General features: G+C 48.6%; 1 long non-coding RNA gene across 2 annotated transcripts in view; it reads right to left on the reverse strand.

Moving 5' to 3' along the window:
- LOC146859040 (uncharacterized) overlaps positions 1-24765 on the reverse strand; it is a 44996-nt gene extending 20231 nt beyond the window's left edge. The window contains exons 1-3 of one of the 2 annotated variants that reach the window (XR_014980054.1): positions 24470-24765; positions 20883-20924; positions 15133-15174 (exon numbers count right to left, since the gene is read on the reverse strand). This is a non-coding gene — a long non-coding RNA (uncharacterized LOC146859040). Of the gene's footprint in view, positions 1-15132; positions 15175-20882; positions 20925-24317 lie in introns of both variants that reach the window. The other variant, XR_014980055.1, reaches the window with a different exon arrangement.
- Positions 24766-26921: the final 2156 nt, after the last annotated feature.

A 26921-nucleotide genomic window follows, 5' to 3' on the forward strand; every position in this document is an offset into this window, starting at 1 on the left:
ATCATCTACATATGGCCATCATCAGATCATTGTACCAAGACACACAGGCACTGGCCCCGTGAGTATGAACAAGGGACATTTGGTCAGCCTGTACAGTGGACACATGTAGCAGAGTTTACGTAAACACAAATGGTGCCAGGGTACAATGGCACAGAGCACAACCTATGCTGTAGACACAGAGATTGTCGACATTTTTGGATTACACACATGATACCTTGGAAAAGATGCCCCAGGGGACAGTAGTGGCCACACTACTCCATGGTCCTGAATGGTAATGACTGCAACACAAGCCACCATCCCTGCACTCTGCATATCTCACACTCATGCACATCATGTCACAGGCCACAAAATAGGACATGCATGCTGTATAGCAATACACTTTAGAGACACACTCCTATGTCTGGACTCAGCATCAGTGACATCTGACATGCACCCCACAAGTACTGAACTGGACAGGGCACAGGCAAGGTCCCAAAACCTGTTACACACCACCCCCACACATGAAGCTGCAAGCATTGGGCACATCGATAAACTGGCAGCCTAGATAACCTTTTGCAAGTGTGACTACACACAGACCAGGGTACACATGCCAAGGAGGGGAAGGGAGGAAGGACAGCACCGCTACACTTTGGGGACCAGGAACTGCACTGCACATGTAAACCCTGGCAGTGTATCCATGCAACTGTGCACTTACAAATGCTGGTGACACACAACAAACACACATGTACCTACCCCCTTCCTGCTGCTGCTTTTCCCGTAAGCGCCTGTCCATGTCAGGGAAGACGACCGCCAGCACACGCTTGTGGATGTGGGTCAGACGGCGGCGCCCATGGTTCTTTTGGCTCACAGGTGAGTCCCCCAGCAGGACCCGTGCGATCCTCCGCGTCCAGCACCGGATATCCTGCCAGCGTTTCCTCACCTGGGCTAGGCGCCGCTTCCGACCATCCGTCTGCCTCACGGCACTGACGGCGTCCTTCCAGATCTGCTCCTTGGCACAGGCGCCTACCTGTGAGGATGAAAAAGTGAGACAACATCAATACACCTGCGACATGTCACAGAGACACACATTAGAGCAATTTGGCTGGTTTTAACAGGGCATAGAATGCATCAAGCTCATTACACCTGTGTCATAGGGACACTTTCCTCTGTGGAAGGCAAAAAGCACTAGGTGGCATTGTAGAGTACACAAGTGGCATGAGGGGTACGACACAATCAATCATCCAGGCTCACACTGTGCATCACAAGCGACACCAGGATTATGTTCAGCACCTCAATGCAGTCACATGCCACAGGCCACTGAGGCGCACTCAGCAGAGTACACAGACACACATAGCCACAGGACAATCACCTGCCATTGCCAACTGCAGCTACACACCTCACTCTGCACATGTGCCACTAGACTGGGGGGTGTCACAGGTGTGGGGCTGGCCCATCACCGCAGACACACAGCACTGCTCCCTGCTCACATCAGATGGGCAGGGTATATCCATCCCTCATGCAGCTGGGGTGCTACACTCCACATATGCACTCACCCACATGACAGGGGACTTACACACACACACCAATGTCCAGGGGACAAACACATCATTTGTACACTCTCAGCACATGTACACTAAACAAACACACATCTGTGGGTACTGCCACCTGTCACACTGGGGGGACCACAGATTCACATAAGGACTGTAGTAACAACATTCCCAGGAGGATTAGACAGGCAGAATGTGTAATGCCACATGCAGTGATTGTCACAGTACACACAATGCAAGTGAGGAGAGCAGACATGCACCACAGCATGGTCTGGCTGGGAGACATTAGGCATTCCCCCACCCGGGACCCACCCTACAGTACACTGCATGTGTGTTACACCTGGACACAATGGCAGAAGTCACAGTCACAAAAAAGGGGCACAGTCTTTGCTAGTGGACTCAGCACTCACCTGAACCCCTGGTCGACCATACAGCATGGGGTACTGTGGGAGGATCACATCCAGCAGGGCTTGGTTCTCCTCCTGGGTGAAAGGCTGGGCCCTCTCCACAGACCTGGACATGGTGCCAGAGGATTCACGAGCAGCAGCAGTGTAGTTGAATCAAAGGATGTGCAGGCAAGTGCTCTCTCATGGGACCTGGCTGCCTTATATCTACCTTGCTGCCCTGTTTCATTCACAGGAGTACAGAGTGATTGGTCACTCACATTTGCATCCTATGTTTCCTCCAATCCCTTTAAACCTACCACAGTCAGTGGCTTTGCTTTTTTTTTTTTTTAGCATGATGTCAACTCAACAACCACTTTGCAACAAAGTAGATTCTTTCAAACCGACTTTAGCTGGGCACCTGATGAAAAAAATTCAAACTTTAAACTCGGTCTCCATGACAACCAGCATGCATGTAGGGCTTTATACTTGTCCCTCATGTGTCCCCTATGTAATTTGGACATTCACACACAGGTACGTTGAGTTCCAGGGCCCTAGGGCACCCCAAATGCATAGAAACGGCCCGTACAAGCGCGTGTACGGGGCGTATCACTATGGGTACGCATACGCGAGCAAAGCCATAGTGAAACGGCCCGTACACGCGCGTGTACGGGGCGTATCACTATGGGTACGCATACGCGAGCAAAGCCATAGTGAAACAGCCCGTACACGCGCGTATCACTATGGCTTTGCTCGCGTATGCGTACCCATAGTGATACGCCCTGTACACACGCGTGTACGGGCCGTTTCACTATGGCTTTGCTCGCGTATGCGTACCCATAGTGATACGCCCCGTACACACGCGTGTACGGGCCGTTTCACTATGGGTAGGCCTATGGCAGCACTCCCATAGTGATGGGGAACGTACACACGCCCTCAGAGCGCATGTACGGTGCATTTCACACCTGACAGTGGTGACAGGCAGCACACAGAAAGGAATAGAGCTGACATACTTGTCCAAGGCTGGACATCAAGGCATTGTCTGTGCAGTACTACATGTGTGGGGCACAGGTGTGTCAGGCTGTAATGTGGCACATTACTCCTGAGTTGTGAAGGCAATAGATGTATGATGAGATGTGTACAGATGTCATGTGTGATGGTGGACTATGTGCCAGACATCCCCTTCTCTCCTTTGACATGTGTGCATGTAGTACAGAACACTTGTGAAAAGAGGCACTGCCATGGCACAGTCAACAACACACGCAACTGTCCCCTGATGCCAGCTACAGGGGTTTTCACACCTGACATGTGACTACCCGCGTTGCACGATGTGACTATGTCATGTATGTGTCGTGTGTTCCCATTAGCTTGCTGTAGGTGTTTGGTCAAATGCATCTGCAGTTGCTGCAACCAACATGTGTCTGTGTGTAGATGGCCATGGCACAGTGTTACGCATACCAGGCCACATGTGGAATCCGACGTAAGGTGTGTGTGTATGCATCGACACGGAGTTTCAAAACAAGGACATATCTGCATACTCTCAATGTATGTGTGATCATTCTTGAAATGTAATCCTTCATGGCAAGGTGTGTGGTCTGTCCTTTTTCTATTACATGTGACCTGTGCCTCTAGTGTTCCGCAACCTGTCTGTACAATAAACATCCTTCCTCTGCACATATTTGGTTGTCTGTAACTCCTGTAATGCGTCTGCCTGCTCACTTACACTGGCCCACAGCTAGTTGCATGGCATTATGAGGTTGAGAATAAACGTTTGGAGCTGTCTCTTGGTAGGAGTGTCACATGGCTGGCATACGTGTCCAGGGCATATTGCACAGACCTGACTCTGTATGTAGCATATGTGTATTGCCTGTTGACCATGTGCTCAGTACATTGACATTGGTGGTGTACTGTACTCACTCTTCGTTGTCCCTTCTAATTCACTGCTGGGCTCCGCCTCTCCCTCGAGCAATTCCGGACTTGGCTGACATGCGGGAAAATGACTGTATACGCCGCTACCGCTTCCCCCAACGTTTGATTGAGGACTTGACGATACGGCTGGCAGCACACCTCCAACCGCTACACAGGTATCCTGGTGCACTGACACCCAAGATGAAGGTGTTGGCAGCCCTACATTTCTTGGCCACGGGTACCTTTCAACATACCATTGCCCATGTCGGTGGGATGTCCCAAACCATGTTAAGCCGCGTTCTGCATGATTTTTTAGAGGCCTTGTTGGAGCACCTTGATGAGTTCATAAAATTCCCAACTCCTGAGCAGTTGACAGCTGTCAAGCATGAGTTCTCTGCCCTGGGAGGGATGCCCCATGTCATTGGGTCCATAGATGGAACACATGTGGCTTTGGTACCACCACAGGCACAGGAGGTAGCCTTCCGTAACCGCAAGCATTACCACTCCATTAATTCCCTTGCGGTGTGTCTTGCCAACATGGTGATTTCACATGTCTGTGCTCGTTTTCCAGCATCAGCACACGATGCGTACATCATGAGGCATAGCAGGGTGCCTGAAATGATGCTGCAGCTGCACAACGAAAGAGCATGTATTGTTGGTGGGTATACTGTGGCAGTCCTGTATTTAACGTCATCTTCCTGTCTTACTGCTTCTCCTGACCCACTCTTGTCCATGATGTTTCCATGTAGGGGACGCGGGCTATCCCAACATGCCATGGCTGATCACGCCTCTCCGCAACCCCAGCACGGCTGCCGATCACCGCTACAACAACGCCCATGGGCGGACCAGGCGAGTGATAGAGAGGACGTTTGGCCTCCTGAAGAGCCGATTCCGTTGCCTCCACAAGACCGGTGGCGCACTCCCATATGCACCGGTGAAGGTCTGCAAGATATTCCTCGTGTGCTGCATGCTGCACAACATGGCAGTGGAGAAAGCTGTGCCACTCATCCTGGATCCAGATGAGCAGGACCATCCACCCGTGGAGGATGAAGGGCTTGGGCACGAGGCAAGTGATGTGGAGGAGGAGGAGGCGGTAGAGGACATGCGGAGTCGGCTCATACGCGACTTCTTTGCTTAGTGGTGAGTTCCAGTGTCTGAGTGTGCACGCATTGGGCTGTGTGTGGCATGTGTTACAATGTGTGTGTCCATCTGCATGTCTTCCAAGTGAGTCTGAGGTGTGTTTGGATGTGTCACTCGAGTGATGGTGCAATAGAAGAATGTTTTTCCAGAGTCATCATTGTCACCTAGCATGTTGACAACCTAATACGTGTCGAGTACATGCACATGCATGCGGATGTACTTCTTTTGGCTGACTTCTGGTGTGTCTCCCATCCACAGGTACTTGCGCATGCTGTCTGCTGGTGGCATTGTTGTGCTCCTGCTATTCCTCATGAACACAGCAACATGTGCTGAATCAGCGTTACATGCACGGACAAGTTTGAAAATCTCCTTCGGGTAAGGGATGCAGCACGGCTTTTTGGGAGTGGTATTTGTTTTGAATGTGTGTGCACTGCTCCTGTTCATGTTTGGTTACTTTGCATACATGTAGAATCACCATGGGGCACATGACCTGGAGCAGAATTCACCTGAATTGATGGTCAGACTTGGTGACAGTCATCTGTAATGGGATTGTGATGGAGCCATCAATTTGTGTAACACTGGCCTCGGAAACATATGGGTTGCACTGGGTTGACATGGTGTGTGAATTCCCCATTAGGGGCTCAATGGTGTATAGCAGGCTCTCCGTGAGCAGCAGGGGGTGTTTAGCTGTAACCCGTCACTTGTGTGCCAGTGCCATGGATTTCCAGCATCTGTGGTGCTAAGGGGGGTGCCAGTGTTGGTCCCACGTGTTCATCCACATGACCTGTGTATGTGTTGACAGAGTTGCATTAGCATTCCGACACACATGAGTAATAAAGGTGTCCCTCTGCCTCCAAGGTGCCTCATCTCTGTCAATGGTGGTCTGTTGCCACTGTGCATGCGGCATGTCTGGCATTGTTCTCTGAGATGGTGCATATGAGTCTATGTGTAGAGTAGCAAGATGCAAGCTGTTTGTCAGGGATTAGATTCTGTATTGTGCATGATGTCCATGGCTGTGTAGGTTTTGTGGCATGTCAGTCTCCACGACGGCCACTGTGCCGCATGTGAATCCATTGTGTGTGTGTGTGTGTGCCATGTTGAACCAGACATTCATTCCTTGACATACACCTTTTGCATGGTTCCTTCCTGAGATCCTTGTCTTTGTGTGCTACTTGTGGCATTGTTTCCTTGACATGGCGCATGATGCTGCAGGCCCTGCTGCAAGGGCACCCAGTGTCCACGCAAACGAGCTGGTGTCCATCATGGATTGCTTGCTGACATGTGCTATGCTGATCAGCAGCATCTGTGCCTTATGCGGCAGCACACTCTGCATTATGCACAAGATCCCCAGTTCCATCCACCTCAAGGCAAGAGGGAGACCATCTCCCAGGTCAACTATGACATCCGTGTCTACTCCTACCCTGCACTCTACGGACATGTGCGTTAGAAATCCCATGATACTTGTCCACATCCAGGGTGCATCTGCACAGCTCTGCTACTACATCCGGCGACCAGGCCATATCAACGTCCAACAGAGATGGGGGGAGTGGATCACTGCCAGCTGCAGAATGACCTTCTCAATCCACGCACACCCTCAGGATGCAGCCCACACCCACAAAACAACCTTGTGGCACTGTGATCCAACACCCAATTGTGCCATCTCCATGCATCCAACCTTGGCTGGCCCACCATTCTCCACATCCACCTGACTCAAGCATGCAGGACATGGTTCTGCCACGTGTCTACACATACCTGGGACTCCCACCCCAGGACACTCCACATGATCCCTGACCTCTGCGCATGACTGTTGCTCTTCTAAATAGGTCTGTGGGCACAGTTGTGCGGGCACCCCCTCAGCTGGTTGGGCCCATCACGGGTGAGTATGGTGCTCCATGTCTGTCTTGGATGGTACGTTGTGACCCATGTGTGTCCTGTGCCAGACTCAGACCCCAGGGTATGGTGGTTCGGAGTTAATTCAGAAATCAGGCATGGTTTGACTTTACAACACACACATGTAGTGGAATAATGCAAAATGACGGCATCATCTTGTGATTGTGATGAATTTTTTTTAGTGCTGGGGTACGTGTTTGGGGGGGTGACAAGAGGTGCTTGGCAGGAGTGTAGAATCCAAAGTTCACAGGGGGAGTTGGTGTCCTTGCCATTGACAGTCATCAGAGTCTGTGCCACAGTCTTTGTCAACATTGGTCAGACAGTGACCAGCAAGGCCATGTGGCAGAGAATGTCCTTTGCTGCTGTGCTGCTGTTGGGCCATAGGGCCAGGTGCCAGGCCAGGTGACCTGGGAGATGGTGATGTTCCGCTGACTCTCACGGTCTTTTGCGTGGACGACCCACCTTCCTGCGGGGACCCTCAGACACCTGGCTTGACAGTGCAAGGGACGCTCCGTCAGATGAATCCTCCTCCTCCCTCCCTGGGTCTGGTGCTGCTCTACGCCTGGTGGCACAGGGAGGGCTTGCCAGGCTTTGGGCGATCTGACGGAGGGATTGGCTCACGTCCCTGTGCACCGCCAAGTGCTCTGCATGTCTTGCCTCCATCCTGGCATGATGCTCAACCTGCAGGGCCTTCATCTCATTGAGGGTCTCCACTACCTGGGCGATGCCTCTGGAGTCACGCCGGTATGCGTCCAGGATAGTTCTGACGTGTGCCATAGCCGGGTCCTGAGCCAACTGGGCAGGTTCGGGCCTCTGCCGTCCTCCACTCCCACCACCCCTGCCCACTGGCGCCTGGCCTGCCGTTGTGGGCACATCGGGTCTCCGGGACCCCTGAGGGATGGCATTTGCAGTGTCGCCTGCCTCCTCCTGGGTGCCCGGAGAACCTTGTCCCTCCTGGACAGACTGGCTGCGTTGTTGTGTGCGGGAAGGGCTCCTGGGTGTCTCCTGGGATGTGGCAGGAATGGGGGTGGTGGTTGGCACAGTTGTACCTGACGCAGGTGCTGCAGGTGCTTGGACACCAGAGGGGCCAGGTTGGTCTGGGTCATCCACGGAGTGGTGAGAGTCGTCGCTGCCGGTGGGGTCCTCTTCACGCAGAGCCTGGTCCTGTGAGTCTTCCCCCCCAGTGTTGGGGGGAGATCGACGACGTTGACCTGTGTGTGAGAGAGACAGTGTTAATTGTGTTACATGCGACATCCATGTTTCATTCTTTTTTGATTTGGCACAGTTCCTCTGGGTGGTTGGATTTAGCTAGCATTCCTCACACAGTGCACTTGTGCATGGGTATGTCCCTTGGCCACAGCTTTCGACACTTTACCTATGTGTGACACAATCTCAGTTGATGCATATTTTGGGAACGCAGTCAGCAGTGTAGTGAGCGGGCGACATCCTGTCTTGTGTTAGTGTTTTGTGTGGCCTGTGACTTGGCATGGCCTTGCTTGGGGCATGGGGCATGGAGGCGCTAGTGGCATGTGTGTGTTTTTGGAGTGTGGTTGTGTCCGGTGCTGGCTTTGGGGGGGTTGCGTGCATGATTGGTATTTGGGTTGTATATGGCGTTCCCCCCATGTGAGGTGAGTTGTTTGTGTACTCACCAGGCTCTCGGACTCCTTCTAGTCCGTCTACTGCCAACGGCTCCAGCGTGGCCATCACCTTCTCCTCCCAGGGATGGTAGTGTACCGGTCTGCGGGCCGGCCCTCCTCCAGTGATGTTGGCCTGGTTGTGCTCGTCTGTCATTTTGCGGCGGACCGTTCTCCGCAGATCGTACCACCTGGCTTGGCACTCATGCCTGGTCCTTCTGGTGGCCCCAACAGCATTCACGGAATTGACTATCCTCTCCCACATGGCAGTTTTTTCTGATATGCTGGTCTGTCTGACCAATGTTCCAAAGAGCTGTGGCTCGACTCTGATGATTTCGGCGACAAGGGACTCCAGCTCGTCCTTTGTGAACTTTGGATTCTTGTTGGTGGGCATGGTGTGGGGTGTGGGTGTGGATGGTTGTGGGGGTGGGGGTGTGGATGGGTGTGGGTGTGGATGGTTGTGGGTGTGCAGGTGTGTGTGTGTGAATGTGATGAGGGTGTGTTTGTGATGGTGGTTGTGTGAAGGAGTGCAAGTGTAAGGTGTATTGATGGTTGAAGTATGGTGCAGTGCGTTGTCTCTGGGGTCTGGCAGCAGTGGATCTGTTGCAAAGGATCATGGTTTTTGTGTGTTGGGTCTTTTTATTGGTCCATTTGTGGGTGTGGCTGTGTTTGAACTTTGGGTGGGTGTGTTATAAGGAGTGGTAGTGGTTTGGGCCTCTGTTTATCTGTTTGTCAGTTGGAGGTCAGTGTATAGGATGTATTTGGCCTTGTTGGATCTGTTTTGTGGTGTTGTGTGCCTCGGATTGACTGTCCTTGTGTTTTTTTGGTTAGTTCTGGTTCAGTAGGAGTGTTTTTAGCCTCTGTACGGTGCATACATGGGCCATGTTGTTGTACAGTGCTGTCCTTTGCTATGGCTTAGTACGACTTGTACATGCCCGATGTTGGGTGAGGGTGCTGGTGTGTGGGCCTGGGGTAGGGTGCGTACAAACACGGGCAGGGTGTTGGTCCGCACCGTCCATCGGTGGTGGTGTTTCGCATGGTACATACAAGGGGGGCTGGGTGTAGGGTCCGTACATACACTGGTGGGGTGGGGGTACGGTCCGTACATACACTGGTGGGGTGGGGGTACGGTCCGTACATACACTGGTGGGGTGTTGGTACGCTCCATTCATACACGGGTGGGGGTTCGGTCTGTACATACACGGGTGGGGTGGGGGTACGGTCCGTACATACACGGGTGGGGTGGGGGTACGGTCCGTACATACACGGGTGGGGGTACGTTCCATTCATACATGGGTGGGGGTTCGGTCCGTACATACACGGATGGGGTGGGGGTACGGTCCGTACATACACTGGTGGGACGTTGGTACGCTCCATTCATACACGGGTGGGGGTTCGGTCCGTACATACACGGGTGGGGTGGGGGTACGGTCCGTACATACACTGGTGGGGTGGGGGTACGGTCCGTACATACACGGGTGGGGTGGGGGTACGGTCCGTACATACACTGGTGGGGTGGGGGTACGGTCCGTACATACACGGGTGGGGTGTTGGTATGCTCCATTCATACACGGGTGGGGGTACGGTCCGTACATACACTGGTGGGGTGGGGGTGCTTTCCGTACAGACACGGGTGGGGTGTTGGTATGCTCCATTCATACACGGGTGGGGGTTCTGTCCGTACATGCACGAGTGGGGTGGGGGTACGGTCCGTACATACACTGGTGGGGTGGGGGTACGGTCCATAAATAACGGGTGGGGTGGGGGTACGTTCCGTACATACACTGGTGGGGTGGGGGTACGGTCCGTACATACACGGGTGGGGTGTTGGTACGCTCCATTCATACACGGGTGGGGGTTCGGTCCATACATACACGGGTGGGGTGGGGGTACGGTCCGTACATACACTGGTGGGGTGGGGGTACAGTCCGTACATACACTGGTGGGGTGGGGGTACGGTCTGTACATACACGGGTGGGGTGTTGGTACGCTCCATTCATACACGGGTGGGGGTACGGTCCGTACATACACGGGTGGGGTGGGGGTACGATCCGTACATACACGGGTGGGGGTTCGGCACGTACATCTGCGGCCGGGGGGCATTTTGCGCGTACATGCTGGGTCTGTGGTGGGGTGTTCGGCGCGTATGCGGTCACGTGTCTCCATGCTTGCTGTGGGAGTTCGATCCGTACGGTGTTTTTTGCATACAGTTGTGAAATCGAAAGGACGGGAGTGATCGTACTTGCGCGGTCGGACTTCATTTTTCCGAATCGTACGGTAAATCGTCCGGGGATGTGTCGGACACAATTTCCGACCCGAGGACGTGTGGGGCAATGTTCCGGATGTGATTCGTATGGAGTTTTTCCCATGCGAATCGTACTTGGCAGTTTGTACGCTACTTGTACGATTCGGACGGAAAAAAGTCCAGATTCAATTCGGACGGGGGACATTTTTCCAGGATCCGAATCGGCACCAAAATAGCTATCTCCTATTTCTCTGCCGAGAACAAGGTGGAGAACTAAGCCCGGGTTTCCTCTTCCAGAGACAGGACTGTGCAAGGAGGCTAAGCACCAGAGAGAGAAAGGACACAGCCACGCACCCCGTGACCAACATCAGGGTCACTCTGCGGGGAGTAAATCAAAACCAGTGCCACGGACAATAAAATAAATATTTCTGTACTGTGACTCCGTATGTGATGATCCTTGCAGGCGAGGTTGGATTGGAATTATATATCGGCCGGGCACGCTAAAATAAATGCGGCCCACATTTGCATATTGCCTTTCCGCAAAACACTGTGTCTGCGAAATTTTATAAAAAGGGGGGAATAGGGTTAAAAAAATGCACGGATTAGTTTACACTGGTGAAACACACCTGAAAACAAGTGAGGCCACTTTTACTCAGGCCACCTGCCTCCGCTCAATATGCATATATTAATGGGCCGGGCCAGCGAGAAAAAGGGAGTGACACATCTGCCATTGATAAAAGGGAGGTAATGGACGCCAATCTACCTCCAGAAAGGCCACTCAGGCACCTACTAGCGGCATCGAACAACGCAGAAACCGCCCAAATCGGCCCCCCAGGCTGCTCAAAAAAGCATCCCACAGCTGAAATTCGGATGCCAGCCCCTCGGGCATTGCCCGAGTGCCCGCGTTACCAATCGGGACACTGCTTGCAGGCCCTTGACATGAATAGCGCAAATGGCATGTGTAACTGTCGTCTGCTCGGGGCTCTTAAAATTCCACTGGCCCATGGCAGAAAAAGACTTACCTCCTGAAAGTCTTGTTGCACGATGTCCTGCTCCTGCGTCAGGCCTTATAAATGTGCCGCCACTTCTCCCTGTACTTCAGTGACAAGCAAAAGACCATTCTTTTCACAGCACTCACATTTTAAAGGCCTTGGCTAGTGAACGATCTCTTAATCTCGCGTGAAGCAGTGACGTGTGCGCAAGCATGTGCATGCTGGGGGAATGCAGTGTGTGTGCACACGTGTCACAGGGAACAATGCTTTTGATCTCAGCAAGACTTAATCTAATCCAATTCAACCACTTTCACTGGGTCTATTTTACACCTGTGCTGCTACACTTAATGGGAAGGACCTCTGCACTGGATTGCAATCGGTGCATCCTACATAGGGTCACTCATACACATGGTTTGGGAATGCCCAATTATATCTAAATACTTGGGGAAAAGTACAGGCATCTCTAACTAGGGAGCTGGGCATACCCAGCGACACGGTTCTCAGAGAGCAATACCGGGAGCAATGTCAGGTTGGGATGGTAATTGGGCCGGAAAGAAGCCAGTTGCACTCGGAATGATGATCGCCAAAAAGAGAATTAGCCCGAAACCAGGGATCTACATCTGCCATCACTCTCAGCTGGACCAGGGCCAGGGGCTTTTGTACTTCTGCTGAGCAACGGGTATACCTGAACGAGTAGAGGGTTCCCCCACGAAATACCACAAAATCTGTTCCACATGGCGGGTGATGATGTAGGGTGGGTCGGGAAGGTCCAGGAGATCAAGGATTGGAGAGGGTAGGGAAGACTTAATGGTTATTTGCAATGCATGTGGGTTGTTTGACGGACGTATATGTAATGGTACAATCACCTAAAGTGAGCTGCACAGTACTTGTCCTTTTTCTGATAGAAATGGCAACAAAAAGAGTAAAAAAAAAGGACTGCAATAGTCATCACGTGACATATTGTGACGTCGGTTCAAGATGGAGTATAGTTGGAGCCACTTCGCGCGGTCATCGAGGCGATGGGTTTGATAGACCTCTGGCGGTCGCATAACCCGAGCACTCGCCAATACACATTCTACTCAGCTGCCCATGGCAGCTACTCGTGGCTCGATCACATATTGACACATAGAGGAAGGGAGGTATGGTTTTCCAATGCACGGATATGTCCACGGGGTATCTCGGACCATTCCCCAGTGGAGGTAAAGGTGAGAGGTCCGGTTCATCAATATACTCTGCCACCCAGACTGAGTGCATGGTTCTTTAAGAACAAAGACAACGCTCAAAAGGTCCGGGAACGAGCTCAACTCTATTTCCAGGAAAATGAGGGGCCGGTAGAGGAGGCCTGTACTCTCTGGGAAGCGTTTAAGCCAGTTATGAGGGGGCACGTCCAAGTCTTCATAGGAGGCAATAACAAAGAAAAGAGTCTGCTATGGGATAGGTTGGAGGCGACAATAATGGAGATGAAGGCTGCCTTTCTGGAGGGTGGGAGGAAGGATAAGGAATTAGCTCACCAGTTAGACCTTCGGAGACATGAGCTAAAAGAGTTGGCAAATAATGCGGCAAGATCGGCTGCACTGACAACACAGAAAAGAGTATACGATCTGGGAGATAAAGCTAATAAAATGATCGCCTGACTAGAGAAACGAGACAGAGAAAGGAGTTGGGTTGCGGAAATACAGGACAAAAGCGGAAGTGCACACTCCGCTGGGGAGGCATTGGCACCAGTATTTGCCGATTATTATGAGGAATTATGTGAGACGAATCATGTTAGGTCAGCCACAGACTGTTGTGAGCTGCTGGAAGAAATGCAACTGCCAGTACTGTCAGAGGAAGATAGAGAAAACATTGAGCGGGACATAACGATGGAAGAAATAGTAGGTGCCATACAGGATATACAGGCAGGGAAGGCAACGGGACCTAGTGGTCTGCCAGCGGAACTCTTTAAATGCACGGCCAACATTGTGGCCCCATATCTCTTAGATATGTTTAACGAGGCAAGAGAATGGGTGTGCTTGCCGCTTGACCAGCGGACTGCAACTATTGTGGTAATCCCATGGCGGGCAAGCCAGCGGACCAGTGTAGTTCGTACCGGCCAATATCCCTGTTACATTTAGAGGTTAAAATATTGGCCAAGGTCCTGGTGAACAGACTTCTGGCGCCAATCACGACACTGATACACCCAGACCAATCATGCTTTATGCCTCACCGAAGTACCAGGCTCAATCTTCGTCGGCTCTATGGGTGATGCACCTGGTAAAGACCAACCGGGGTGGAGGCAGCGCTACTGTCGCTGGACGCCCGTATGGCATTTGATAGTATAGAGTGGCACTATCTATTCGAAGTCCTTAATTCCGGTCCAGGATTAAGCTGCTGTATACACAGCCCCTGGCCAGAGTTCGAGTGAATGGTTCGGTGTCCCGCTCTTTTGCTCTCCGGAAGGGTACGAGGCAGGGGTGCCCTCTATCACCGATTTTATTTGCATTGGCGCTCGATCCAACCGCAGGATGGGTAAGGTGGGACCTGGTGATATTGGGCATCTACGGGGGAGATCAGTGGGAAGAGAGGATATCGTTATACGCAGACGAGGTCCTCTTGTATGCGACTGTCAAGGCTGAGCGACCCATTTCTAGGCCAAAACAATACTCAAATGTTCCTGGAATTAAGAAAAGATTTAGTTACAGGCAAGGTTCAGGGAGTTGGAGTCAGTTGGTCGCTAAAGGATTTTCCTCTGCAAGCCCATTGAAAGCGGATTGTTTCAGCAGCGGAATTCCAACATGGCGTCTGACCCAAATCTAAGTTAGCGTACTAGCGTTCCACATTTTTTCCCTCCGACTTGCCGGTTATTGTGCTCGCGCACCTTAGAGCGTTGCACTTCAACCGTCGTTTTTACTGAGAGAAGAAGGGATTTTCAGCTCGCTTTTCCCTACTATCCAGCCTATAGTCCCTGAATCTTTGAGGTCAGTTGCGGCATCTTTTTTCAGCCTTCGCGGGACTTCTCAGGTTTTTCGTCAGCGGGCTGGGAGAATGACAGGTCAGTGTTACTCTCTACAGTCTGCCAACCATTACCAAATATTTTCCTTAATCTGAGAGCGTATTCGGGAAGTTCAGGACAGTACTTTGGACTCATTTTTACTTGAACTTGACAGAGCATTCTTTGAAGTGATATTTTCAGCAGACTGAGAGTTCACAGTAATGTCATCCATTTAGTCAAGCTCAGCTGTGTTCACAGAGGTTTTCAGAATTAGCGCTATCAAAAAACTGTTTAGGATTTAGCGCATATCTGTCGCCAGTCTATCACAGAAAAGTTTGAGAGACTTTCAATTCAATTTTGCAACATCTTCTTATCTACTAACAAGCTGCGCTCTAGCAACTACCTGCAAGTAAATAGAAATATATATATATATTTATACTTACCAACTCTACTGGAACTGCCGCCATCAGCGCAATCTAGAGCACCTAAAGAAAAGAAGAAATGTAAATTCCTAGTGCTGGCAAAAGCAATTACAAATCATATACTTCAAAGAGAGAAGCTAGACCACAATGTACTACAGGTATAAGAACAAAAGCGTGACTAGGCAGCTATTTAGTGTAGTTATAATGGGGTTGGGTTCCGAGTAATGTTGCGCTCCTAATTACAGGTGCTGAGAGACCCGAAAGGAAGAGCTCCAGTAAGCACCGCTTTGGCAGTCTCTCTGTTTATCTCCCATTCCCCTTTCCCCCTCTCTACTGCAGGCAGAGCATATTCTGGTGTGCAGTGGGGTTGGGGAGTTGGAAAAACTTAATCTTGAAATTGGTTCAGCCCTTCTGCTCCCATGGAGGCACACTTATCAGGTACTGTTCGACAGATTGAAGTGCCTTACTTCTCCTACACTTGAGCAGAATGGCTGAAGGTATCGATGTTAAGGCTTTGGCGTCAGTGCTTGAAGGGTTGCAGAAGCAGTTGAGTGATACTAGGGAGGAGTTTAGGAAATCTAGTCAGGAGGCTAGTTATCTTCGCCAGAGGTTTGAGGAATTCACTGCAGGTACCAGTGCCAGTACTAGAGAACCTAAGTCCCAGTCTTTTTCCCCCTCTCCCTTGGCCGCAGAGTTAACTACCCAAGTTATCCATGCCATCTCACCAACTATCCCTTTGGCTCCTCCTTATAGGTTTCATGGGGACCCACATAAGGCACAGATTTTCTTCACGCAGTGTTTTTTACATTTCCTGTGTAGACCAATAATCTTCAAGGAAGACCAATCCAAGGTAGCTTTCAAACTGTCTTACCTGAGTGGAGATGCTGCTGCTTGGTCTATGCCTTTAGTGAACACCAATGATCCAAATCTTTATAATTTGGAGGAACTTAAGTTGGAGTTGAACCGCATTTTTGATCGAAGAGCCATCTCGCAAACTACCGACAATGAACTGTTAGATCTGAAACAGGGAAATCGAGAGTTGGTAGCCTACCTGGCACACTTTAACAAGTTAATAGTGGAAACTAATTGGGTGGAAGCTAAGAAAGCTGCCATCTGTTAAAGAGTGCTAAACGATGAGTTGAAGGACGGTTTAGCCCAAATTCCCAAAAGACCCACTGAGTTGTCCAAATTAATTGATCTGGTCTACAAATTGACCAGAGACAGTTTGAGAGAAGAAGCGAGCGTTGGAAGGAATTCAGACAGTTACCACCCCGGTTTGATCGATCAAAGACTGAAGTAACCAAGCCCACTGAAGTGGGACCTGGTGAGGAGCCAATGCAGATTGGTTCAGTGCGGGGAACTTTAACCAAAGAAGAAAGAGAGAAAAGACGAAGCGGCAAACTGTGTATGTATTGTAGTAGTGCGGGTCATTTTGTCAAAGAATGCCCGAAGGGACGCAAGAATAACACATGGGTAAAAGACAGGCCCCAACAGTAGATGGAGTTGCTCTGGTGGGTGCTGAAGAGGAGACAACTCCAAATTCTCAGTCCTTAGCTAATACCTTGCAGTCTGAAGCACCTCATCTCATAATTTCCAGCTTGATAAGATTTTGTCATTTTGAGGTGGGCGAGGCCTTGGTCATGGTGGACTCGGAGGCAACCAGGAATTTTTGTGACATCAAATTCGCTATGGCCCTGGGAATTCATTTTGTCCAGAAGGAGAAGCCGGAACCTGTTTGTGCAGCGAATGGCACCAATTTATCTTCTGGCCCAATCATCCATGACACAGAAGATATAACACTGGTCGGTCCAGGGAGACATCTGAGTATCTTGAGTTTTAGCCTCATTGATGCCCCACAATTTCAATTGGTTTTGGGCCTGCCATGGCTGATGGAACACAACCCGAAGATAGATTGGGCAAAAAGAACCATTGAATTGGATTCAGAGTATTGTCAGAAACATTGCTTAGAATCTCGCGCAGCAGGTACACTGCATCAGTTCTTTTAGCAGACCAGGCACGGATGATTTGTGCAGTGGAGACTCAGAGCATTCTGGAAGAATACAGGAATTGACAGCGGTCTTTGATGAGATGGAGGCTGAGAAACTACCTCCGCACCGAGAATACGATTGCAAGATAGACCTAGAACGCGGAGCATCGTTGCCTTGCAGTCGTATTTACGCTCTATCTGATCTGGAAAACAAACATCGGAAGGATTACCTGGACAGATATTTAGCCAATGGTTTCATTCGACCATCTCAGTCACCAGTTTCCTCCCCATTGTTCTTTATTCCTAAGAAGGATGGAAAATTCAGACCTTGCATTGACTATCAAGCGCTGAACCAAGTCACAAACAAAAATTGATACCCCTTACCCTTGATCTCAGAATTATTGGACCAGGTCAAGGAAGCCCACATCTATACGAAGTTGGATTTGAGAGGGGCCTACCATCTGGTTCGCATGGCTGAAGGAGATCAGTGGAAGACTGCTTTCTGAACTCGTTTTGGCCTGTTTGAATACCAGGTCATGCCATTTGGCCTGTGTAATGCACCCGCCACTTTTCAGAATTTTGTTAATGACATTCTACGTGAGTTTTTGGATCGCTTTGCAGTCGTCTACATTGAAGACATCTTAATAGTCTCTGCATACTTAGAGGAACATGTCCAACATGTTAGAGCAATCTCAGAACGATTATTGGAGAATCAATTGTATGTGAAATTAGAGAAAGGTGTATTTCATTCCAACCGAGTGGAGTTCTTGGGTTTCATCCTTTCCTCTAAAGGAGTATCGATGGATGATTCAAAAGTGAGAGCTATAAAAGATTGGCCAGCTCCCCGTTCTGTCAAGGAGATATAAAGTTTCCTTGGATTTGCAAACTTCTACAGGCGATTCATTTCAAATTTCTCTGAGAAGGTTAGTCCTATCACTCACTTGCTGAAGAAGAAGGAAAAGTTTATCTGGGACGACGAAACAGGGATTGCCTTCCAACTACTGAAGAACACCTTCATCACAGCCCCGGTATTGGCTCATCCGAATCCAGAGGAACCTTTCTATGTTGATGCGGATGCTTCCAATTTAGCCATCAGAGGAATTCTCTCACAAAGTCATAAGGAGACTGGCCAACTGCATCCAGTGGTGTTTCGCTCCTGTAAGTTAACAGCGGTAGAAATCAAATACTCCATAGCGGACAAAGAATTGTTAGCTGTAAAAGATGCGTTTCAAGAATGGAGGTATTATTTGTTGGGGGCTAAACATGAGATCACAGTCTTTACAGATCATTGGAATTTACCATTCCTCAAATCAGCTAGAACACTTACCCCACAACAATTAAGGTTGTCACTCTTCTTTGCCGACTATAACTTTGTTCTTACCTATAAGCCTGGTTCAGTAAATGGCAAGGCAGATGCTTTATCCCGGTTGCACACTGGAGAAGAAAGAAATATTCCTAAAGAAGGTCACATTATTCCAAAAGAAAAGATAGTAGGAACGAATTTGTACCCAGAATTGGAAGACAAGATACGAGCTAGTGTACCACAAGCAGAAATCCAGGCTTGGATTTTGCCAGGTCCAGATCGAAAATTAAAGGAAGGGAAACCATATTTCCAAGGAAAGCTGTATGTACCCGACCACAATTTTCAGAATGAAGTGAACCAGTTGTTTCATGATAATCCACTTGCTGGTCACAAGGGAGTTAAGAAGACCTTGGAATTGTTGAAACAATCATTTTGGTGGCCAGGCATGGAATCTCAGGTGAGGCAGTATGTTGCATCTTGCGAACAGTGTGTGAAGGGAAAGGTCAGCAGACAGGCACCTCAGCGACTATTAATGCCCCTGCCAGTAGCCCCTTATCCTTGGCATACAGTCTCTATGGATTTTATTCTAGACTTGCCTTCTAGTCAAGGGTTTTCCACAATTTGGGTAGTGGTTGATCACTTTACCAAGATGAGCCATTTCATTCCATTAACAGCCCTTCCCAATGCAACCCAATTAGCCACCTTGTTCTCACAGCAAATTATTAAATTGCATGGAATTCCCAAGGTGGTGATTTCCGATCGGGAATCACAATTTGTTTCTCACTTTTGGAGATCATTTCTGAAGTGTTTGGGAGTGGATTCCCGTTTGTCAACCAGTTTCCATCCGGAGACTGATGGACAGATGGAAAGAGTGAATCAGGATTTGGAGCAATACTTGCTTTAATATCTTATGGATCAGGAGGGAGATTGGCCCGCTCTGCTCTGGACTGCAGAATTTTCCTATAATAACTCTATACACTCATCCACAGGTTTCTCTCCCTTCTTTCTGAATTTTGGCAGACAGCCAAACACGCTAGTAGATAAGATCGAGAGTGAGGTGCCTGCTGTGGAAGAAGTGATGCAGGGGTTAGAGAAGGCCTATCAAGTAGCTACTGAAAATTTTGTAAGAGCAAAGAATTCACACAAGGAACAGGCAGATAGAGTAGAAGGGAAAGTCCAGTTTTTGAGCCTGGAGACCAGGTTTGGATCTCCACTCGAAACATGCGCTTAAAGGGAAACAGGAAATTTCAGCCCAGATTTGTAGGCCCATATGCTGTGGAAAGAATGATAAACCCAGTTAGTGTGAAGGTCCGACTTCCCAAGAGGTTTAAGTTACACCCAGTTTTTCATGTTTCTTTGATTAAAAGAAATCCCCCAAACTTAAGGAAGGTTTCGCCACCAGCTCCGGTTCTAGTGAACTGTGAGGAAGAGTTTTAGGTGAAGAGAATACTAGATTTCAAAATTAGAAGGAGGATATTATTTTACCTGATTGACTGGAAAGATTTTTGCCCAGAGGAGAGGTCCTGGTAACCCAGTTCTGATGTTCATGCCCCAGGTTGGTTAGAGAATTCCATAAGACTCATCCCCTGAAGCCTAAAGAAGGAGGAGGAGGGTTCATGGTTGGGGGTACTGTCAGGGATGAGCGACCCATTTCTAGGCCAAAACAATACTTACCTGTTCCTGGTATTATGAAAATATTTAGTTACAGGCAAGGTTCAGGGAGTTGGAGTCAGTTGGTCGCTAAAGGATTTTCCTCTGCAAGCTCATTGAAAGCGGATTGTTTCAGGAGCGGAATTCCAACATGGCGTCTGACCCAAATCTAAGATAGCATTATAGCGTTTCACATTTTTCACTCTGACTTGCCGGTTATTGTGCTTGCGCAACTTAGAGCGTCGCACTTCAACCGTCATTTTTACTGAGAGAAGAAGTATTTCTCCTTGCTCCAGTTTTCCGACAGGAATTTCCGCAAGGGATTTTCCACTCGCTTTTCCCTAGTATCCAGTCTATAGTCCCTGAATCCTCAAGGTCAGTTGCGGCATCTTTTTCAGCCTTCGCAGGACTTCTCATGGATTTCGTCAGCGGGCTGGGAGAGTGACTGGTCAGTGTTACTCTCTACAGTCTGCCAACCATTACCACATTTTTTCCTTAATCTGAGAGCGTATTTGGTGAGTTCAGGACAGTACTTTAAACTCATTTTTACTTGAACTTGACAGACCATTCTTTGAAGTGATTTTTTCAGCAGACTGAGAGTTCACAGTAATATCATCCGTTTAGTCAAACTCAGCTGTGTTCTCAGAGGTTTTCAGAATTATCGCTTTCAAAAAACTGTTTAGGATTTAGCGCATATCTTTCGCCAGTCTATTACAGAAACGTTTGAGAGACTTTCAATTCAATTGTGCCACATCTTCTTATCTACTAACATGCTGCGCTCTAGCAACTACCTGCAAGTAAATAGAAATATATATATATATTTATACTTACCAACTCTACTGGAACTGCCGCCATCAGCGCAATCTAGTGCACCTACAGAAAAGAAGAATTGTAAATTCCTAGTGCTGGCAAAAGCAATTACAAATCATATACTTCAAAGAGAGAAGCTAGACCACAGTGTAATACAGGTATAAGAAAAAAAGTGTGACTAGGTGGCCATTTAGTGTCGTTATAATGGGATTGGATTCCGAGTAATGTTGTGCTTCTAATTACAGGTGCTGAGAGACCCGAAAGAAAGAGCTCCAGTAGGCACCGCTGTGTCAGTCTCTCTGTTTATCTCCCATTCCCCTTTCTCCCTCTCTACTGCGGGCAGAGCATATTCTGGTGCGCAGTGGGGTTGGGCAAATTTCATCTTGAGATCGGTTCAGCCCTTCTGCTCCTGTGGAGGCACACTTATCAGGTACTGTTCGACAGATTGAAGTGCCTTACTTCTCCTACACTTGAGCAGAATGGCTGAAGGTATCGATGTTAAGGCTTTGGCGTCAGTACTTGAAAGGGTTGCAGAAGCAGTTGAGTGAGACTAGGGAGGAGGTACTGTTCGACAGTGACGAGACCACGGTTCACAATCAACCGGCTACTGCAGATCTTTAAGCTCTTTGAAGGGTATTCTGGATATCAGATCAATTGAGATAAGTCACTCCTATACATTTTATCGAACAGGCCACCGCCGCTACTGGGTGCAGATTCCAAACTACAGGTTATAGATTGTTTTAAATACCTGGGTATACAGAGAGCCAAAACAGAATCAGCATTTTTGGCGTGGAATCTGCAGGCACAGTTGGAACGCTTAAGGAGAGACGTAGCTCACTGGAGGATGCTACCTATATCCCTCATGGGAAGAGCGGTCGTTTTAAAAATATTACTGGGCCTCGCATCTAATGGTCATTATTGATTGGGTATTTGCGGATAGAAATGACCCGGCGTATAGGGTGGATAACTGGGTGATGGGGGCTAGCGGCTACTTAGGGGCGAGGAAGGAAAGGAAACATTCCATCACATACACAGATAGTGCTGAAAGTGTGATCAAGGAACAATCAATTTCTGGGTGGGCCAACCGACTGATGGAACAGACCCCTCTGTGGAACAGCGAATTGCTCCTGGAAGTGGGTAGACTGCAGGGCTTTTCTAAATGGAAATTGATAGCGTACGCCTAGGAGATGTGTGGAGGAGACAGGCCGTGCTTTTGTTCCCTGAGCTACAGAAAGAATATCAATTTGCGCCCACAGAGCACTACAGGTATTTGCAACTGAAACATGCGCTGGGCAGACACCTCAAAGATGGTGATCAGATCCCCGAATATAGCTCGTTAAATGACAGATTAGTATTAGACCCAATTCTGGAGAAAGCACTGTCATGTACGTACAAGAAGATAATCAACAACTCCGCGGATCTACTCACAAAGAAGAGGGAGGCCCGGGAGTCCGATGTGGGCTTGTTAGAAGACGATGATTGGGCGGAGGCAGTGCAGAGTCCAAGGAAGGTAGGGTTCCGGGCGAGATTTAGACTTATCCAACTAAGAATCCTGCATAGGTCGTACTCCACCATCACGCTCATATTTCAGTTGGGGTGTATATTGTAGGCCTGGGCGAAGCACTACGCTACGCTCGCGTAGTTTGCGAAGTTCGCGCTACTTCGCGCTACGCGAACTGCACGTAGCACAGTGCGAACACGCGTAGCGTAGTGTTGCGTAGTGCTGCGGTCATTTTTTGCTTGCTCGCGGTCCTCAACGTCAAGTTGGCGACCGCGAGCAAGCAAAATGACATCCTGGCGAGACTTTTTCCTTGTTCGCGATCGCGAGCATGGAAAATAAACCTCCCGGCGAGATTCCCAACGCGAGAAGGTCAGGTTTCTCATTGCGAGGGGTCGCGTATGCTCACGACCGCTCGCGATGAGAAACTACCAGTTCGCGTTGAGAAAGCTGAAGCTCGAGGAAACATCTACTCGAACAGCAGAAAACTACAGCTCGCACTGTGCAAGATGCCATTTTCAATGATTGCACAGTGCCGGTTGCTTGTCCGCACTGTGCAATCATTGAAAACAACATCTTGCACAGTGCGAACATGTTACTTCGCAGTTCGCGAAGTGCTACGCGTAGCTCGCGTAGTGCGAACTTCACTTTGCGTAGCTTCGCGAAGTGCTACTTCGCGAACTACGCCCACCCTTAGTATATTGACAGAGGAATGTCAGAGGGGATGCACTCAGAGGGGTACCTTCTTCCATATTCTGTGGGAATGCCCAATTATACAGAGATATCGGAGGAAGGTGACACGGATTATGTCGGAGGAGATTAAGCAGGAAGTCCCTCTGGACGCCAGGTGGCACGTGTTATGTGTCTCTGGGGACAGATATGGCCCAAATACCAAAGAATTTGGCTACTAGTGGCTGCAATGGTGCCCAAGAGAAATATTGCTGGGCTCTGGGGGCCTATTCAACCGCCAAAAGTTTCACAATGGAAGAGAGATATGGACTGGTGCTGTGCTGCGGAAAAGACAATCTATGAGAGCCGGGGGTGTCCCAAAAAATGGGAGAAAGTTTGGCAATGGTGGGAAGTGTAGAGATGAAACTGGGGGTACCTGACTGCTAGAAGAGGAGGGGGTGGTTGATGGGGGGGGTCACATTACTGAGGAATCCACTTACATTATAGATTGTTCCCAAATATCCATATGTTGAAGGTTTTGAAGTACGATGTGTAATTTGTATTTAAACCATTGATTGTGTAAAATATATATTGATACTGACACCTGTTCAACAAATCGAAGTTTAAAAAAAAAAAGATGGAGGATAGAGTTAACTCATCTGAGGTTAGCATAAGCTTAGCTCATTTGTGTTTAATGTAAGAAAGAACAGGACACTCCCACAACCCCCCTCTAATGATTTTGAATCATCACTCCATTTCTTTATTAGAAAACATCATTAATTAGCTTTGGGTTCTTCTTAGATTCTCCCAAATCCTTCAAGGTGTTGTGGAGCTGACTTTGCATTTCCTCAACCTTTACGTCAAGTCTCTTTCTCCTTCTTACTTTCGTTGCTGACAGCTTTTTATACCCACAATCCATACCATTCTGTGATGAATTTCCTTTGCAAAACTTTAAAAAGATAAGCAAACATGCGATGCCGATTAATATGATCCAAAGAGGGTGTGGTCGTGAACTCCCACCCCGGACCTCCCAACCCTCTTTTTAGGCAGGTCAGATACACAGAAGGTGCGCTTTTCTGTTTTATTAATGTGTTAAGTATGTTGATAGCACACACTCGAAACAGTACGTATTTTAAGTCTCTGGGGAAGGTTTTTTTTTTCGCAGGTTGAGTCCTTGTTCCTGGCTCCTCTGGTCTCTGTACTCTTGGGTTCTTCTGGAAGGGCAGGCGAGCGTTGACCCAGCGAATGAAACAAAAAAAAAAAAGGAAAGGCTCAGACTACTGTTGTACCTTTTTAAATGAAGGGGGAGGGAGAAGTGCACCACCACCAGAGCCCTATCGTTGTGGGTGCCTAGTGTAGGGATGTAAGTGCTCACTCCCTGGTGCCCTTTAAACGCGCCCACAACCCCTCAACCAATACAGTGCATGCTTTTGGCACATGCCTGCTCCCACGACCCTCCTGGGCCGTGGTGATGGAAGACCCTGCCTCCTCGTTCGTGGGGAAAGCAGTGGTCTCGTGCGCAGTGCTCCTTGAGCGGCCTCTGTCCTCTCCTTCTTCCTCCCGGTTGTTGTGGTCGTCCCGCGTCTTCCCCTCTCTGCTCCAGACGCCGGTCTCTTCCTCTGCGTGACTCCTGACGTTCGCTCTCCACTCTCTCTCTGGTCCCGGTCGCGTAGTCCTTTCTCTTTCTGAACTCCACTCGGACCCGCCAGATGCCGCTTTCACCTCCCACCAGCCTTCTTCAGCAGGCACGTCCGCCCGACGTAGCGTGTCAGCTAGACCGCTGACCCTACTTACTGGTTGTTCGATGGCAGCGGCCATGCTGGATAGGTCGCCGCCGTCCGATGGCACAAAACCATCACAAAGGGGTTAGAAGCTTTTTCACAATTCCTCTACCTACACAACCACGCCATTCTCCTATCTTAGCAAATCGCTTTGCAAGCGATCCAAATATAGATCTTAACCATTCCGACTCGTCCAGCTCAGTTAATTTATGCATTAAGTTTATAGTGATACAGCCGTCAAGCTGCTTATCTATGCATGGAATGTAGGCACAGCATTCCCGACCATGAATGACTTTGCAAACTATGCCTTCCTTCGCGAGTAGTAAATCAAATGGAAGGCGATTCTACATAATCATAGCTCTTATTGCAAGCAATTCTTTATTGATTACAGTTAAAGCACCTGCGGTGTTAGAGGCAAGCCGATCAACTAAGGTGGACAACTTTCTGATGTTTACATTGTTTAATGACACTCCTATAGACGGTATAAGTGCTCCAAAGATATCGATAATCTGTTTGAAACAAGGTTTACTTCACCTTATATATTGCTCAAGGGGAAACTCTAGCTTGTTATTGTGATAAATCCTAGAAACAACTAGGGCTGCATAACAACTACCTGTAAGGCTGTATGTAAGCTAAAAATAAACTGCCTTACCACACACATAATAGATACCCTTTATGCTCACCTCTAAATTTGAGAAAGTTTTTCCCCTAACTAAATAATAGTGCTCGCACTCGCTCCATCCTAGTTTCTTGGGATCTCATTCACCTCTGGCTGCCGTATTATACATAAAGATCCCTTCTTGGTGACATCAATGCTTAATCTTGAGGGTGGTTCCTTTAAAGTCTCTTCACCTTTTCCAATGATGTGTTCAGCACTTGCCTTCCTTTTCCCCCTTTCCTCATCTATTCTTATCCTCTCATTTAATTCATCTACAAATACCCTCTCCTCCTTGATAATTTTGCCGGTTACATCATACATGCTCTGATTAGTGAAGCTCAAGTTAGCCACGGGGGTAACGAATTTCATCATATACTCACGCTGATCCCTTGTCTTAAATCTTTTGTAGAACGAGAAACATGTTTAGTATCCCACAAGTACAGATTTGCACCACTAACAATTGGCACATTTTATAATGGATCATGAAAGTCAGAATAAAACAGTTTAATTGAATTTTGGTAATAGAAAAGATTTAAGAAGACAGAGAAGGAGAAAGAATAAGAAAGGGACAAGTGAAAATATGCTGCTCCCTTGGCTGCAGGAGCTGGAAGGTAAGAGCAAACCAAGCAATCCTCTACTTCCATACCTTTTACATACTCAGCCAACATTTTATAATGCATGTTATAACTGCAATCACTCTCATGCTGTAGAACATGTGATGCCTTGGTCTTGGGTGGGGAAGATCTGACTACAGGTTCAAGAGTGAAGCTTGTCGGAACGTGAGGGATATCTCCTACCAGTGAATACACATCCAACAGCCATCCAAACATGGAAACAGAAGTGGCAACTTCCAAATTTGCAAGAAATAAATTCTATTGTCTCTACCCTATCTCGAATGCTACCAGGATTTTTATTCGGCGTCAACTGGAGGCCTAAAGAAGCTATGGTCCTCTGTCAATTACCCTAACCTTTACCCTAACTTTCTCACGTTTTTTCAACGTTGTAAGTGATCAATGTGAATATATTATTGTTGTGGCTTGTCTTAGTCTTCAGGGAGGCTCGTCAATGTCAGTTGGGCAGTCATCAGAGTCAAACTTGATTTTGAAAAGATCTGTCCGGTCTGGGCCTGAATACTTTGGATTGATGTTTTTCTCCCTTCTGGGTCGTTTGGTATGGATTAAGTCCGAGCTGCGGTCCTTAGTGTCGGTCTGGTAAAGCTGCATCAGTTCTTCTAACTCACTATCTTCCCTAATCATCTCTGGTCTCTTCGTAGCCGTCAACAGTCTTTTTTCTGATTAGTTGTAGTTTTAGGCCAGCTTTCCTCAGATTAATCTCGATCTTTGGAGGTGCTTGAGATCTCTGGTTCTGATGAAGCTGATTCGCTGATGAGGTGGAGCTTCATTGTCCCGCACCAACCTCTACGTCTTGCAGCCTTTGCTGCAATAGATTAGTTT

The sequence above is a fragment of the Triturus cristatus genome, chromosome 3_2 (assembly GCF_964204655.1).
Source record: "Triturus cristatus chromosome 3_2, aTriCri1.1, whole genome shotgun sequence".
Taxonomy (NCBI): Eukaryota; Metazoa; Chordata; class Amphibia; order Caudata; family Salamandridae; genus Triturus; species Triturus cristatus.